Source organism: Lucilia cuprina, chromosome 6, assembly GCF_022045245.1.
Source record: "Lucilia cuprina isolate Lc7/37 chromosome 6, ASM2204524v1, whole genome shotgun sequence".
Classification (NCBI taxonomy): Eukaryota; Metazoa; Arthropoda; class Insecta; order Diptera; family Calliphoridae; genus Lucilia; species Lucilia cuprina.
In genome coordinates, this window is record NC_060954.1 from 18,508,738 (window position 1) to 18,527,463 (window position 18,726).

The 18,726-nt window shown below is 30.7% G+C and overlaps 1 protein-coding gene across 1 annotated transcript in view; it reads right to left on the minus strand.

Moving 5' to 3' along the window:
* LOC111679737 (matrix metalloproteinase-2) overlaps positions 1 to 18,726 on the minus strand; it is a 431,040-nt gene that overhangs the window by 82,366 nt on the left and 329,948 nt on the right. The gene's annotated exons all lie outside the window — the stretch shown is intronic.

An 18,726-nucleotide genomic window follows, 5' to 3' on the forward strand; every position in this document is an offset into this window, starting at 1 on the left:
AACTAAATAACTAAATAACTAAATAACTAAATAACTAAATAACTAAATAACTAAATAACTAAATAACTAAATAACTAAGTAACTAAGTAACTAAATAACTAAATAACTGAATAACTAACTAACTAACTAACTAACCAACTAACTAACTAACTAACTAACTAACTAACTAACTAACTAACTAACTAACTAACTAACTAACTAACTAACTAACTAACTAACTAACTAACTAACTAACTAACTAACTAACTAACTAACTAACTAACTAACTAACTAACTAACTAACTAACTTACTAACTAACTAACTAACTAACCGGATTGGATTTATCTCAGCCATATTTTTAATACATCTTTAGTTGCGTCGAATGAAAAATGGAATGTTGGTATAAAATTTGGAAATTATCGTTCTTTAATCCAAAAACATTGTTCCGAAACCACCCAAGTAAAAATAATAGATTTATCGAGTACTTCATGACATCACTGATTACAAGTGAATTACAGATGAACGAATTTGGACCTATACTAAATAATAGACCAAATTCTGATTTGGTTTGTCTTAGCACAAAGCTCTTTTGCTAGGATCATTTTGACACTAAAATTTTCCACATTTAGTCTACTTTCTTAAACCAAAACTATTTTCTAAAATCATTCACATACAAGGAAAAGTTATACACTTTTCAACAAAAAATGATTTCGAACTTTGTAAGGCATAATACACATAAGTCCTTCTTATAATATTAGTGAAACTGTTATTGGAATTATAAGAGTTTCAGACTTTTTGACTTGACCGTTTAAGAATTTTCTATAACCAGGTAATGACAGCTATTTAATCACACTGTACACTCTACTGCAAGTGTAAGTACATATGTAGTTGATTTTTGGCAGGCACATTTGTCAATGTATATGAATGCAATTTACACACTTCGAAATAAGTGTGAAAATGCATATCTATCTTAAATTCAAATGTAAATTAATATGCATACTACTTATATTAAAAGGTATTAAATGATTAAACTAAAGTCAAGAAATATATGTTTATATAAATAAATGTAAAAATATACCTTAGAACAAATACAATATTAATAAACCTAAAATAAACGATTAATATCTTTATGAATACGGGGAGTTAATCCGATTGCAAATCTTATAAAATCAATTCAATGATTTAACTCGTTTAGTTTGCTGTTTTTCATCGGTATAAAAAATGTTGTTACATGTTTTTGCCAAATGTAAAATGTTTGTAAAATTGAAGTTTTGACAATATTTCATTGCAACACGTTTTTATTTATTCGTATGTAAAAATTTTGTAATTTTGTGAGTATGTGTGTGTGTTAGTATGAAAATGTAAGTTTGTATTTATATGTTTATTTAGTCAACATGTTCAGCTGCATCATGCATTTTTACACTTTAAAGTGTTCTTAAAAAAACAACTATATTTTTATTTAAACATTTTCATAACGTCAACACTAGACAGAAATAATACAAATATATACATACATATGTTTGTATTAACACAGGGGACATCACATCACATACAATTTTGCATATACATTCATGTGTATGCTGTTGCATTTTCGATATTTTATAGATGAGATAAGTAAATATCATATTCAGTTTTTGTATTTTAAAGATTAAATAATTTGATGTATATTTTATTAATTAAATACTTGTACAATTTTATTGGTTCATTGATTATTAGCTCAATTTGAAGAAGATTTAAAAATCAATCCTTTTATCCCAGCCATCAAATGATTTATGTCCAGGCGCGGATTCAGGTCAAGCTTTTAAAGGAGGTGGGGGTGGTATTTTAATTTTTATACCCTTCACCATTTTAGTGAAGAGGGTATATTGGGTTTGTGCTGATGTTTGTAACGCACAATAATATTGCTCCTATACCCACCTTAAAGTATACCAATCGGCTCAGAATCATTTTCTGAGCCGTCTGTCCGTCCGTCCATTTAAACCTTGTAATCAAATTACAGGCAATTTTAAAGATAATTGAATAAAATTTGGTACATGATCTTTTATTGTCCCACGAAATCTGTTGAAAATGATTAACATCGGTCCATTATTTCACCTAGAACCCATACAACTGAACCCCCGAATAGAGCTTGTAAACCTTGTAATCAAACTACAGGTCGCAATTTTGTAGATAATTAAATGAAATTTGGCACATAATCTTTTATGGTACTGTAGACGAAACCTATTGAAAATAGTTAACATCGGTCCATTATTTCACATAGGCCCCATATAACTGAACCCGCCAAATAAGGCTTTTCAGTTCATAATTATGTTTAATATACTCGTATCAAAAGCTGCAAAACCAAGTCTTGATGACCCTGATGAACTTTATAATAATAGGGTCTTATTTGAACCTAGCCCCTCTAAAAAGCCCCCATCAACATTTTAATTAAATATCTACAGTTTTAATAAACAGTAAATGGCTTTAGTACTTATATCTGAGGCAATGTATAATTCAACTTAAATGCTTTATTGTGGAAACTTAATCACATTTTATTCGTATATAGGTGTAGGGTATTATATGGTCGACCTCGCCCGACTATAACTTCTTATTTGTTTTCTTTTTACTTATATTCTTAATTTTTATGTTTTATATCAAACATTTTCAATGGGGAAGGAGGTGTAAATTTTTCTTTTATCAACCCCCGTGGAACCGCGCCTGCCTTTATCTATATCCAGTAAAAAAAGAACTTCCAAAGAAGTGAAAAAGAAGTAGAATTTACTCCATGGAAGTACTGAAGAAGTTATGATTTTAACACATGCTTTTTATAGGAGGGTTGTTGTTTTTATTTGGTTCCAAATTCATTACATCTGAAGTAATTTTTATGTTCTTTTTTTGGAAGTAATTGGGAAGTGAAATTGTATAATTATATAATACAACTAATTTGACTTCAATTATATAAACAGATATAAAAAATTTTTTCTTTGATTTTTTTCGCTTCTTTGGACGTAAAAAATTCACTTAGTACTATTTTTAAAGTGGTTATAAATGTTGTTTTTTGGAAGTACTTCATTTTACTTTTGCTGGGTATATTCCTTTCAAAAAATAACTTTAAAACTAACTTACAAACAAGACTTGCTTACAGTACTCCCTGGAACGATTAATCCAAAATAAATGGAGACTTAATAACAGAATTTAGATGACACATTATTAAATATTTTCGATCTGATCTATTAACAAATTTACAGGATTAAGTGGGGAGTCGGAGATCAAATGCTTTAGTATAATTTCATGCAGTTACTAATTTAAGGAGATCGTAATGATCATTAGATATTACAATGAGTCCGTTTTAAATGATTACTGATTAAAATCAATGCTGCCAGTAATATGACTCTACTCGAGAACCAGCGACAAACAAAATGGATATATTAGCGAGGAGCCTGAGTACATCTGGATGAAAAGATTGTGTCGCTAGTTAATTTTTGTTTAAAGTAAAGGATGTATTTTTGTTTAAAGTAAAGTATGGACAGAATTTCATGAAATTTTTACAGTATTTTTTTATAGTCTAGAATACGATAAAAACAACATTTTATTTTGCATTAGAATATTCAGAATATTCATTAAAATTTGGATATGTATAAGATAAACTTCAGTTTTGACTTCTACATAAACATTTAAAGAAACTGATGGGCATGGACCATTTTTAGTCTATAACTGCTAGAGTCCAAAACTTTTGATTTCTCAGCTTTGGTATTAGTATAAATATTTTGGGGCGAAATGTGCAGACTAGTATTAGTGGGCGTGGCATCTCTCATATTAAGCAAATACTTAAATTAGTATATTTGGGAACAATAGAAGTTGATCACTCTAGCTTCTAGTAACATAACTATCAACATAGACATTGGAAAATGGAAAAAAAAACTGTCAATAGTGGGCGTGGCATCTCTCATATAAATAAAGGATTTTTTGTAAAAATACAATTGTTTCTATTACTATTTCCTTAACCCAGTAAAATATTTTAAAATTTTGGTAATGAGTATTGTAAGTAATGTAGTTACTTCATATATTATTTGGTAATGAATGGTTGTTATGAATAATATTAATACATTTTTTTGAATAGGATTTGTAGCCGATTGTCTATAGTATGTGTCTAATAAGGAATTAGTTTATGGTTCTAATCCTAGTCGATATTAAGTTTTTTTAAAGAAATATTGAAATTTTTTTTCCATTATTACTTGCCTAATTACCGGGTAAGTAAAGATTTTGTTGGGAATATTTGCATCTGATCCTTTCTTATTTCACAGTTTAGGAGCATGTATTAACAACACTATGATCGGATCTTCCCCATCACTGATTTTTGGATATTCAACTAGATTACATCGAGACATGAATACATATCAAAATACCAACTTAAATTGCAATATGTCGGCATTTAATATATATATTTTTATAAATCTGTTAATAAAACTTCCTTCGGAACTTAAATATTTTCACAGAAATCAATAATTAAATAGAGTCTTTTGTCTGTCTGTCTGTCTATCGCCCATAACATGAGCCAAATATCAAAAATGTCAATAATCATTATAGTACATTTAGTTAGTCTGTTGTTTAGTCATTCAAATAGTCTGTCAGTCAATCAAAACCAAAATGTGAAAGAAACAAAATAAATGATTGTTTTTCTTTCTTTTTGTTGTTGTTGTTGTTGCCTCTAACAAGGGAATATATGAAAACCGTTTTTATTGGGAATTTCATATAAAGGATGAATTGTATTTGCACAGAAACGAATACAAGTAGGAATTTGTTATTTATAAATATTTGTTGTTGATGTTGCTGTTGTTGTTGTTTTCATTCATTTCTAATTGCAATGTTGGCAGCGGCGCTGTATTGTTGATGTTGATGATGATGATGATGGCAAAAATTATTGTTGCTGTTGTGTTTCTGATATAATTGACATTTGGGAGCTTAAAGGCAGCAAAGTTCACTAATGAATTTTTCGTTTTTGAATTTTTGTCCATAAATCAATGTTTGCATTTGTAATGCGATACAATGGAAAACATATACTCGACATAAATGGATATAAATTGTTTGTTTGATTATATACATACACATATGTATGTATTTTTGTATGTGTGTGTTAGTATGTATAGCCCAGCTGTTAGTGGCATCGATTACAAATGCAATACATACATACATACATACATACATACATACATATGTATATAACAACTGTTCTATTAAACATTAACATTCTACTGTATTGAATAGAAAAAAATTATTTGAAGTGTCTCTTCTCTAGTTTACTGAGATACACAAAAATTGCTATGGATTTCCCAATAGTAACCCGACTAAATAAATTCTCTTCAAAAGCGATACCTTGCCTATATATAAAACTACCGGCAATTGTTTGAAACAATTGAAGTTTAAATAAATAAACAATTACGCTGTTTCCGACTATATTCATTTGTGCTGTATTTGACTGGGGACTTTTAAAAATTTATTGCAATTTTTTAAAAATACAAACACGCAAATGAAAATTTAAGTAGGATCTTTAAAAATTCAATCAATTGTTTTTTTTTGTTTTTGTCTTTAACAGCAACACATATTGTTTTAAAATATAAACTATTGCAAATGATAAATGGTATTTTACTATATTAAATTTGCTACTTCGTTAGCAAAGTTGTCAAAATGGTTTCTATGACCAGTATATACATATATTCAGGCCTTATTGGTATATGCTTGGCACTACAATATCTACAATATCTGTTAAAACTTTGACATCTTTGGCAGTATATTTTCTAGGGCAAGACAACATTTTCGAAGAAAGAAAAATATTTAACAGAAATTAAGGAGATGTTTATTTTAAAGACCTCTTGAGATTCTATAACAGATTTCATAAATAGTGCTGTCTTCATACTCTTAAAACGTCTCTTATATGGCCACAACTTTTTTTATTAATGTAAATTCTGCAAATCTTAATTCTTTAGTGACATTGACAATTTTTACAACAGCCATATTCTAATTTTTAAAACTACAAGATTAAATATAAAGAAAAGCATTTCGTAGTTTTTGTTTTTAAGACCATTCTTAGATAATTCTAACAAATTTTATTAGAACTGTTAGTGTGACAATTCCGATTACAAATAATGCTTTTTCTAATATAATTAAGTCTGCACACTTGCAGCTGTCACAGTATTAGTTCTTTGTCTAAGAATCCATAATAAATATTTGACAGTTAGCATATACTTTACAGTTTGTAGTCATTTTATTAGGATACTTTTTAATTTGAATGGAATTCTGTTCCCTGCTGCTTTACTAACACAAAGAAAACTATAATAGTCTATGGTAGTATGTGTTTGAGCCACACTGTATTAAATACATACACTCTAGGTGTTCTATGCAAATACGTCTATTATCGTTATGATCTTACCGCCTTCAGTACTAAGGCGGTAAGATCATAACGCCTGTAATAGCAATACAGGTCATTAAACATATGTTCTTGTACTAAATGACTGATTTGAAACTAAGAAACGTTATTGTAGGCTGATATTCACTTGATATGAAGTAGGTGCTTTAAGCAGATACTTATAACGCCTACAATATCAATAAAGATCATTATACATATATACCAGGGATGGCAAAATTGGTACGATGGTACTTGTTTTTATACTATTTGATGTGCAAAAGTACCGTAATACTCCCGAGTCTTATTTGATACTTTCAGGGCTACAATCTCAATATCCGATTATAGTTTAACCGGTAGTAAATCTAACTGTTAAAATATTTTTTTTGTATGGGAACTTTCAATAAATCGTTTTGAAATAACAAGAGAATTAGAATATGGGGATAAAAGTTTCTTTAAAATTTAAAATACTTTTTAATTTTTTTTGCACTTATTCTTGAAAATGCATCAAATAAAAGTTGTAGGAAACAGCTACTAAAGTACTCTATAACTTTAGTAGCTGCTTCTCTTCAATATTATCAGACAAAATGTTAAAATAGTCGAAACCCTGAGACTATGTTAGACGCTTCTATAAGATTGTTCGCTGAGTTCGAATGTTACTTCATATTTTCTCCATCGCATCTGGAATCTGAGATATTATGTCCTGAGTTTTGAGAAATCGCAATTTATGTCCCTTTTCGAGACTTATAACTTTATAACATCATATGGGTACCAGCCCACTCGGGAGTAGTCGGTAACGAACCAGTTAAACTGACGAACGCAAAACCATTCGACGCAACAAAAGCTGAATTAAAAATATGGGTGAGAGAATCCCATAAGACCTCTTGGAATAATGAAAATCCTATGGGGAACCCTGATGAGAGCAAGACGAAAAATCTCCTCAAAATGGGCAAATCTGAAATTAGTGTGATAGTACATTTATGCAAAATTGGACGTTCGGATTCATACGTATGTAGAGCATGTGGAGAGGTCAGTGAAACTCTGGAGCACTTTCTTTGCCACTGCCAGGCATTCGTCGAAGTTAGATCCAAGTATCTTGGAAGTGATGTTATTCCGGAAATAACATTCCTGACAAACACTGATTGGAAGATTCTTAGGAATTACGTTCAAGGAACTGAGTTTCTGAACACTGAAAAATAATTCATTCAGTTCCTTATTTTTCATGATAAAGAGCGCACAACAGGCCCTATTGTGGCCTAGGTGCATTTCTTCGGATTTGATGTAGTACACATCCTCCTATCAACCTAACCTAAGTACTTTGAGATCCAAAAAAGTACTCTCTGAAATATTTTTTGATACTGAAACAAAATCTCTTTTTCCATCCTTGATATATACCATGTTAATAATGACATATTTATTTGCTATCCGCCGCCTCATTATCTTAGAACAGGTGTTATAGTCCAGCGTTTTTGTAAAGTTTTTCCTTTGGTAGAATAGCACGTAGTGCCTTAATCTATGAACTAATACAAATACTCTCATGATGCTTTTGTTCTTCATTCACGCTCTCATTCTTTGTTCACATTCTCATTCTTTATTCAAACGCCAATTAAAACTTACCACTTTTGCTGACCAGGATCTCCAGATTAGAGAACTCTAAGTTTAAATATGCACAATGGTGGATTGAATATACTTTGAAAGCTCTGTCATCATGTGGGTACCAGACCATTAGGGAATAATCGCCAATGAAAGGGTAACAAGGATTGAATAAAAAACATGGGTGAAAGATAGGAGCTTAAACATGATTTGTAATTCTAAACAGAATCCAAGCCCCTATGATCTATAAAAGATATCTTTTGGTGATTTTAAATTTATCATTTCATTTTCTATAATAATTTAAACTAAATATATTCTTATCAAAAAATTTCTTCTTTACGAATTTGACAATATTGAAAAATTCCCATAGCTTTAGTTTATCAATAGTATTCTCCTGTTACAAATGTTCAATATCAAATGGATTATTATTTTCAATGTGACCAGTAATGTATGAATTTTTATTTGTACGTTTTATTTCGTTTAACATTAATGTATTTCAAATGTTGTTCTCATCCAATATTATTGTTTGTTGTTATTGTTATTATTATTATTACTATTGTTGTTGTTGTGCAATTGTATTGTTGGCTAATATGAAATTGTATCGATAACAAGAATAGAATAAAGAATTATTTCATATTGCTTCATCATTGGAGTGATTTTATTCCCCTACAATATTTTTTTCTTTGGCTTTATATGTTGCTACTTGTACAAGTTGTCTGTCTGTCTGCGTTTCTGTTAGTCCGTATTTTTCTTTTCACTATTTTATTTTTTATTTTTTACTATTTTGACCTTTTTGTATCCTTGTCCTAAACTATAACGACAACAATAAAAAACAACAACAGCTATAACAGCAGCAACAACAATGCCACTAGCAACGTGATAATATCGAATATAAAAAATGGAACGCAATCATTCATTGATTGAGCCTCAATGAAAAGTAAAATAGTCCTTTTGTTCGGGGAATTCAACACAAAGGCAACTTGCACTGCAGTATCTTAAATTTATTATACTTAAATGATTTATTGATACAAAATACAGGCACATGTACGTACTTACATAAATATGTATATACGTCGTATATACTGGCATTAAAAAATTTGAAAAATGAAAGACATTTTCTATAAATATTTATTTATTTGTTTAAGAAATAATTGATTTCTAAGAAATATAAACTTAAAAGGATACACATTATTTTATTTAGAACTTAATGGTAAAGTAGTTTTTTTTTAATTTTTCACTACTTTTGGATTTTTTAACTTATTATTTTACTACACCAGCTGGTATTACTTATAAGTTTCCTTTAATTTTATGTAAATTTATATAAGATTCACATCTAAGAGAGTTTTAATTGCTTGTCCCAAATCTTAAGTTCCACACAAAATTAAACATGTTAATAAATGTATGTGTGCAACCAATTGATTATTATTAGATAAATATTTGGCTCAAAGGATCAGCAATAAACAAAATAAATCTGAGGACATTCAAACAAATAATTGACCCAATAACATGGCTAATAAAAAAATTAAATTATTAAGTAAAGCAGGACTACGTATATAAAGGCCAGAATAAAAAAACACATTACCAACAGATGTAATTTAATTTATACTCATAAATTTTCTATGTAGTAGTCTAGTCTATAGTCCAGTCTATAGTCTAGTCTATAGTCTAGTCTACAGTCTAGTCTATAGTCTAGTCTACAGTCTAGTCTATAGTCTAGTCTACAGTCTAGTCTATAGTCTAGTCTATAGTCTTGTCTACAGTCTAGTCTATAGTCTAGTCTATAGTCTAGTCTATAGTCTAGTCTATAGTCTAGTCTATAGTCTAGTCTATAGTCTTGTCTACAGTCTAGTCTATAGTCTAGTCTATAGTCTAGTCTATAGTCTAGTCTATAGTCTTGTCTATAGTCTAGTCTATAGTCTAGTCTATAGTCTAGTCTATAGTCTAGTCTATAGTCTAGTCTATAGTCTAGTCTATAGTCTAGTCTATAGTCTAGTCTATAGTCTAGTCTATAGTCTAGTCTATAGTCTAGTCTATAGTCTAGTCTATAGTCTAGTCTATAGTCTAGTCTATAGTCTAGTCTATAGTCTAGTCTATAGTCTAGTCTATAGTCTAGTCTATAGTCTAGTCTATAGTCTAGTCTATAGTCTAGTCTATAGTCTAGTCTATAGTCTAGTCTATAGTCTAGTCTATAGTCTAGTCTATAGTCTAGTCTATAGTCTAGTCTATAGTCTAGTCTATAGTCTAGTCTATAGTCTAGTCTATAGTCTAGTCTATAGTCTAGTCTATAGTCTAGTCTATAGTCTAGTCTATAGTCTAGTCTATAGTCTAGTCTATAGTCTAGTCTATAGTCTAGTCTATAGTCTAGTCTATAGTCTAGTCTATAGTCTAGTCTATAGTCTAGTCTATAGTCTAGTCTATAGTCTAGTCTATAGTCTAGTCTATAGTCTAGTCTATAGTCTAGTCTATAGTCTAGTCTATAGTCTAGTCTATAGTCTAGTCTATAGTCTAGTCTATAGTCTAGTCTATAGTCTAGTCTATAGTCTAGTCTATAGTCTAGTCTATAGTCTAGTCTATAGTCTAGTCTATAGTCTAGTCTATAGTCTAGTCTATAGTCTAGTCTATAGTCTAGTCTATAGTCTAGTCTATAGTCTAGTCTATAGTCTAGTCTATAGTCTAGTCTATAGTCTAGTCTATAGTCTAGTCTATAGTCTAGTCTATAGTCTAGTCTATAGTCTAGTCTATAGTCTAGTCTATAGTCTAGTCTATAGTCTAGTCTATAGTCTAGTCTATAGTCTAGTCTATAGTCTAGTCTATAGTCTAGTCTATAGTCTAGTCTATAGTCTAGTCTATAGTCTAGTCTATAGTCTAGTCTATAGTCTAGTCTATAGTCTAGTCTATAGTCTAGTCTATAGTCTAGTCTATAGTCTAGTCTATAGTCTAGTCTATAGTCTAGTCTATAGTCTAGTCTATAGTCTAGTCTATAGTCTAGTCTATAGTCTAGTCTATAGTCTAGTCTATAGTCTAGTCTATAGTCTAGTCTATAGTCTAGTCTATAGTCTAGTCTATAGTCTAGTCTATAGTCTAGTCTATAGTCTAGTCTATAGTCTAGTCTATAGTCTAGTCTATAGTCTAGTCTATAGTCTAGTCTATAGTCTAGTCTATAGTCTAGTCTATAGTCTAGTCTATAGTCTAGTCTATAGTCTAGTCTATAGTCTAGTCTATAGTCTAGTCTATAGTCTAGTCTATAGTCTAGTCTATAGTCTAGTCTATAGTCTAGTCTATAGTCTAGTCTATAGTCTAGTCTATAGTCTAGTCTATAGTCTAGTCTATAGTCTAGTCTATAGTCTAGTCTATAGTCTAGTCTATAGTCTAGTCTATAGTCTAGTCTATAGTCTAGTCTATAGTCTAGTCTATAGTCTAGTCTATAGTCTAGTCTATAGTCTAGTCTATAGTCTAGTCTATAGTCTAGTCTATAGTCTAGTCTATAGTCTAGTCTATAGTCTAGTCTATAGTCTAGTCTATAGTCTAGTCTATAGTCTAGTCTATAGTCTAGTCTATAGTCTAGTCTATAGTCTAGTCTATAGTCTAGTCTATAGTCTAGTCTATAGTCTAGTCTATAGTCTAGTCTATAGTCTAGTCTATAGTCTAGTCTATAGTCTAGTCTATAGTCTAGTCTATAGTCTAGTCTATAGTCTAGTCTATAGTCTAGTCTATAGTAGTCTTCTATAGTCTAGTCTATAGTCTAGTCTATAGTCTAGTCTATAGTCTAGTCTATAGTCTAGTCTATAGTCTAGTCTATAGTCTAGTCTATAGTCTAGTCTATAGTCTAGTCTATAGTCTAGTCTATAGTCTAGTCTATAGTCTAGTCTATAGTCTAGTCTATAGTCTAGTCTATAGTCTAGTCTATAGTCTAGTCTATAGTCTAGTCTATAGTCTAGTCTATAGTCTAGTCTATAGTCTAGTCTATAGTCTAGTCTATAGTCTAGTCTATAGTCTAGTCTATAGTCTAGTCTATAGTCTAGTCTATAGTCTAGTCTATAGTCTAGTCTATAGTCTAGTCTAGTCTAGTCTATAGTCTAGTCTATAGTCTAGTCTATAGTCTAGTCTATAGTCTAGTCTATAGTCTAGTCTATAGTCTAGTCTATAGTCTAGTCTATAGTCTAGTCTATAGTCTAGTCTATAGTCTAGTCTATAGTCTAGTCTATAGTCTAGTCTATAGTCTAGTCTATAGTCTAGTCTATAGTCTAGTCTATAGTCTAGTCTATAGTCTAGTCTATAGTCTAGTCTATAGTCTAGTCTATAGTCTAGTCTATAGTCTAGTCTATAGTCTAGTCTATAGTCTAGTCTATAGTCTAGTCTATAGTCTAGTCTATAGTCTAGTCTATAGTCTAGTCTATAGTCTAGTCTATAGTCTAGTCTATAGTCTAGTCTATAGTCTAGTCTATAGTCTAGTCTATAGTCTAGTCTATAGTCTAGTCTATAGTCTAGTCTATAGTCTAGTCTATAGTCTAGTCTATAGTCTAGTCTATAGTCTAGTCTATAGTCTAGTCTATAGTCTAGTCTATAGTCTAGTCTATAGTCTAGTCTATAGTCTAGTCTATAGTCTAGTCTATAGTCTAGTCTATAATCTAGTTGTCTAGTCTTTGGTCTAGTATATAGTCTAGTCTATAGTATAGTCTATAGTTTAGTCAATAGTCTAGTCTATAGTCAAGTCTATAGTTTAGTCTATTGTCTAGTCTGTGGTCTAGTATATAGTCTAGTCTATAGTCTATACTGTAGTCTAGTCTATAATCTAGTCTATAGTCAAGTTTGTGGTCTAGTCTATACTCTGGTCTAAAATCTAGTCTATAGTATAGTCTTTAGTCTAGTCTATGGTCTTTTCTATAGTCTAGTCTATACTCTAGTTTACAGTCTAGTCAATAATCATGTTTATAGTATATTGCGTAGCGTAGACTATAGTTTAGTCTATAGACAAGTTTAGCCTACCGCTAATCGGTTTATTACTTTAAAACCTAAAAATTATTTTTTTTTTTTATAATTTAGTACAATTTAAAAATTTCAAGCCTAAAATGAGCTCTGTCTCTAAAGCAACTCAAAATCTCGTATTTTCTCTTTAAAATGTCATTAACATTTTTGACTTTTAGTGAAATTTAACTAATAGCTATTGGTTTGGCCAAAAGCATGCACTCGAGTCCATGTATGAATCTATACTACATACATGTGGTGACATATACATATAAGCGAAATCGTATTAATAGCCAAACAGATGTTTATGTATATCAATTATACACATACAAACAAAAACTAACTAACCTATTCACACACTCATAGACATACAAACATATGTACATATAAAAAAAAAAACGTTTGAATGAATGCTAAAGTGGACTTAACCGCATTGCAGCACCTAAATCAGAATGTCAATTATCCGTAGCTGAAAATCAACCAACTAACTATGCAAAGTAACTAGCACAACTACAAATACATAGATAAACACTAACTCACACTAACAAACAAGCGTATTGTTAAATATGTACATGTGACTCCTCAAACTCAACAAATGGAGAATCATATATCACCAACACTAACTCGAAGTGTGGCGAAATAGACGAGGGCGGTGTTAGAAGTTAAATTATAATAATATTTATGTTCCTTTTGTAGGTGGATCATTGCGATCTAGCTGATGTGTAAAATATTGATATAAGTTAGATAGATTCGTTTCCGGTTCGATTCTATACCGAACATGGATATCTAGTTAGGTCTAAATATTATTCGTTTCGAATTAAATGTAAACTCAATTGGGTTCGTCCATTTGCTGGTTTCAAAAATATAAATTGCACTGACAAACAATTGTAATTTTTTAAGCAAATGATCCCATTATTGTTGACTTGTGCAGGCGAATACAAGAATTTTACCATTCCTGGTCCCGATTGAATAAGAATATATATGAGGGAACATTTTGGTAATTACACATTTTTCTTTCACACTTGGCTGTGAAGGTATTTTCTCAATAAAATTACAATTTTGGTGAGATTGTATGATTTTTGAATATAGTTCTATAAAATAACTTCTCAGTCTAGCTATACATATGTGTGAGTAGTTTAAATTAAAGCAACAGTAAAGAAACAAGAAAATACAAATCTATTGAAGTAAAATGGTAAAACAACTTTAAAATGCATTTGCCAAATTTAGAAACCTTTTGCCAAGCTCACATACAATATAAACACATAAATACATTAGACATGTAAATATGTTTGTAAGTAAATGGTTTGTATGTGTTGTTTTAATAGTTTTCTTCTATATAATCTTTTATCGAATCAATCCCTTAGTTATTCTATACAACTACAAATGTTTTAAGCAGAATTTGGTAATAAAAAGCAACAACAACAACGTCATCAATAAAAATCTTGGATTCTAAATAAAAGAGTTGTTGTAAATTCATTTTAATACGAGAGCATGTGGAAATCCTCAGTTGGGGCAGGCTTAAATTGTAGACAATAAGCATACTTGAAAAATTTATGTAGCATATTAAGAGGCGTCGTAACATGTCCCAGAGATTATTTGTTGAAGGTCCCATCTTTGTCTTCTTTTTTATTTGTTTCTCTTTTACACAATTTGTTGTACAAATAGTTGATGTTTTTGGCAAAAATATTGTATGTGTATATTGTCATTTATTGGCCAGAAACAAACAAACGAAAAATAATAATAAAAAGACATAGAAATTGAATTGTATTGCCAATTGTGCTGTAAACGAATAAATTTTTAAGCTATAAACTCTGTGAATTTGAGGTTAGTTTTGCAACTGTATGTATATATAGTATTGCATATATTTAGGCACAACTTTTGAATGTTTATATGTATGTGTTTGTCCATTTGTAGTGCAAGGGTTCCCTTCTTATTTCAGTATTTTGCGGCTCCTGTGCTCAACTCAATAAACGACTTGAACATTTTTTTTGTTTCGTTTACAAATGAATAGATAAAATACTCGTTTGGTTTGTGTGCTAAAAGTTTGAAAAAGTATCTGTTACAAACATTTTTGTTAGATGATTTTTGCTTGAATTTAGAGTTTCTTTTATTGGGGATATTTTTTGCCATTTATACTTCTTGCAGCTGTTGAGGTTTGAGAGGTTTGAAATTTTGCTTGATTGGACATGTAATTGATCGTTGTAAACGAAATGCTTTAGTAGCAAACAATACATTTTACAATTGCACACATGTATGTAAGTATAAGTGTGTGTGTGTGGTAGTCAACAAACCCCGTTTTGAGAGGCTCCGTACATTGAGGTATTTTTTTGCGTTTTTGTGTCTTATTTCAATGATGTTGTTTAATAGGCGTTGAGTTTGGGTTAGAGACAAAGTATGATGTTAAGTACTGACACATCGACACTTTAACACATAAGACTATTGGGTTGTTAAATGTCCATGTGATGTTTCTCGACATATATTTACACTATGAGTAGGTTGAATTTTGAATTAATGTTTAATAGGAAATTTTTGATAATTAGTTTGGGAATTGATTTATAATTGCAGAATTGCTAAATAAGTTTATTAAGCCAAATCCGAGCGTCCAACTGCAGGTCGAAATATGGCACACTACTTTGAGTCAGGGATGAATTGTATGAAAAAAGTTAAAATAATAAAATATATATTTTCTTTGACACTTTTTCAAGGTTAAAATTTTTTCATTTACCGAATTGTAAGATGATCTCTTCATAAATGATTTTACGATTTTTATAAGATCGCATTTAATGAAGCATAAAATCTATAAATTCTTAGTTAAAAAAATCCAATTTGATATTCTTTCCCTATTTCAATCTTCCACAGTTGCATAATCACACAAATATGTTTCATTTTAACACTCATACCATCAATATGTGTTTATGCTTTTAATTCACACGCACGCACACATGCATACATCTGCCCTACAGGAAAAAAGTCACCCTTTAGCAATTTGATGTCTTGTAGTTGCCAGCTAATTGCATTTTCCTTTTAAATGTTTCCGTTTCCTCTCTATCTCTACCCCGCTAAACATTGACTAACATTAGTATTTTGCGCTGAACACTTTTTCCACACACAGCAATTGTGTTCGTCATACATGCACAAAATGAAACATACAAACTTACAATTTCCAGCTCTAATACAATTTAAATGCAAATATGTACATTAGTGTGAATGTATTCAAACATTAGGGTGATAATTTCGTAAAGGGGAAAATCGTATTAAATTTCTAAATTTCAATTTAAATTCATATCTTTGTAATTTACCAACTGTTGTTAAATGCATTTATTAATATTTGGTGAAAGTCGATATTTTAAATAAGATTTGTTGGCAAAATTTAATTTTTGCTAAACATGTAGTGAACGTCCTTTTAATGGGGTTCAAGAAATTTCTGTGTCTTAGGTAAAGTGAAGCGTTAAGCACTTGATTCAAGCATATTTTGAATAATTGCAGTTTCACTATATCCTAAATAACTATGGTAGTGAGGATTTCATGCGCTTAGACTGATATCTGTAACAACCGAAAATATCGGTCGATTTAGCTATGTCCAGCTGTCCGTCCGTCCCTTTGTCCGTCTGTCTGTATGTGCATGTAAAGCTTGTGCGCACGGTACATGTCGCAAATTTCAAAATAACTAACTAACTAACCACCTGACTAACTAACTAACTAACTAACTAACTAACTAACTAACTAACTAACTAACTAACTAACTAACTAACTAACTAAGTAACAAACAAACTAACTAACTAACTAACTAATTAACTAACTAACTAACTAACTAACTAACTAACTAACTAACTAACTAACTAACTAACTAACTAACTAACTAACTAACTAACTAACTAACTAACTAACTAACTAACTAATTCATTAAATGAATCGTCACTTAAAAAACAAACCACATTTCATCTCTCCTTGTATAGATCTGCCGAAATTTTGAACATTCCCTGGAATCAAAGAATGAATTTTTTATCATCTCGGTATTATTGCAATTCTAGAGCACCATTGGAAACGGGGTCTACACACTAATGGATGATAGATACCCTAGTAAAATTTGCCTAAACAGTAAGTTATGTTTCATTGTACTACTTTGCCGTAAACATTTTCAGTGTGGAAAGTAAAAGATAAATTTTTTTTGTTGGCTTCAATTGACAAGACACTTTGATGTTTTCTAAGTGTAAGTATTTTTTATTGTTACATTTATTATTACTCAAGTGAGCATGGCAAACGTTTACTAAACATACCCATACCTATAAACATATAGGATACATGTGTGTAAATGCATAATTGCATTTAGTATTGAACATGAATGTCTTTCTGAATGTAACTGCATCAGTGCATAATAAATACTTTATATGTATGTAAAAGTATTTATTTGATTATGTATGACCCAGTAGTTCGTAAAGGAGTCAAGTAGTCAATGTTTCAGTACTTGTTATACTCCAATTAATATCTTATTTGTCATACTCTTTGGAAGCCTCTGTATAAACGGCAAATTATAATCACCTGCACGGCAATTCTACCACCTATCTACAGGGATATATGTATGTACATATGTTCCAACATACACTCCCACTCATATGCAGATGTATGATTGTGTGTATATGTTTTTTCTTTCTATTTAACATTAGTACATAATAGTTGCAATAAAATCTTGATTCCATTCAATTCAATGCGATTTGTGATGATTTAACTTAGTTTTCCTATTACCATGTTGTTGGTAATTTTGTTTGCAACATTTAATTTGTTGTTATTTCATTTTTTTACAAGTGGCTTATATGAACAGCACAATAATTGATATTGTTTGTAATCCAGTTTAATGCTGAATTAAGAAGTACAAAAAATCCAATATTTACTACATTTTGTGTATCAGGTATTGAAGATTTGATTTTACATTACACTTAATATAGAAATATTAAATGTTTTTTATTTTTCAAAAGTATGAATATTTAAAAACTTGTCAGATTGAGTTTCTCTCTATGGGTATACGGTAGAATAGGATCTGTATACCCCTATATTCATCCTGTATTATATACACTTAACAGCAACTTATTACCAATACTTAGTTCGAAACTTACTCCGCTGTAGGGAAGTCGAAGTGCTTTACGTGAATGCCTGGCGCGTAGTCCTATCTGGTACTTTTTCAACCACTGGGTGAGTATAATAAACAATGGATGGTCCGGTCCATGCACAAGCACTTTGCACAAGTACTTGAGCTATCAAATCTCTGACCATTGATGTCCCGTTGCTTAACTTCAGAGATGTAAAACATCACTTCCGTTTACAACTAAGCAGATGGGATGGCCTCTGTTCAGTCGGCAACAGTAACAAGAGAAGTATACGGTAGACCAAAGTATGTCAAATAAGCAGAAACTTAGTTCTTACTTACAGAAACACACTGGAAATTCTGATATGAACAGAGATTACTCTGGATAAGGAAGGAAAATTAAATGGTATCATTTGTATATGATACCTTTCATCCATCATCAGATAACCCAGCACACTTCCGACTTATCCGACACATTCATAAGAGAAAAACATACGTCACATTTATTATAGGTATACGGGTTGATGAGGCCCGCATACCCCACATTCATTCCGTACCATATACAATTAATACTAACTCATTTCCAAAGCTTAGTCATTAGTCATTCCTCTGTGGGGTATCTGTTGTGTCGGTAACAGCACCGAACTAATTCCGAAATATTGACTTCACAGTTTTTTAACTGCGAGTGACTCTTTCCGCGAATTCGGGTTTTAACCGCAGCCACTATGT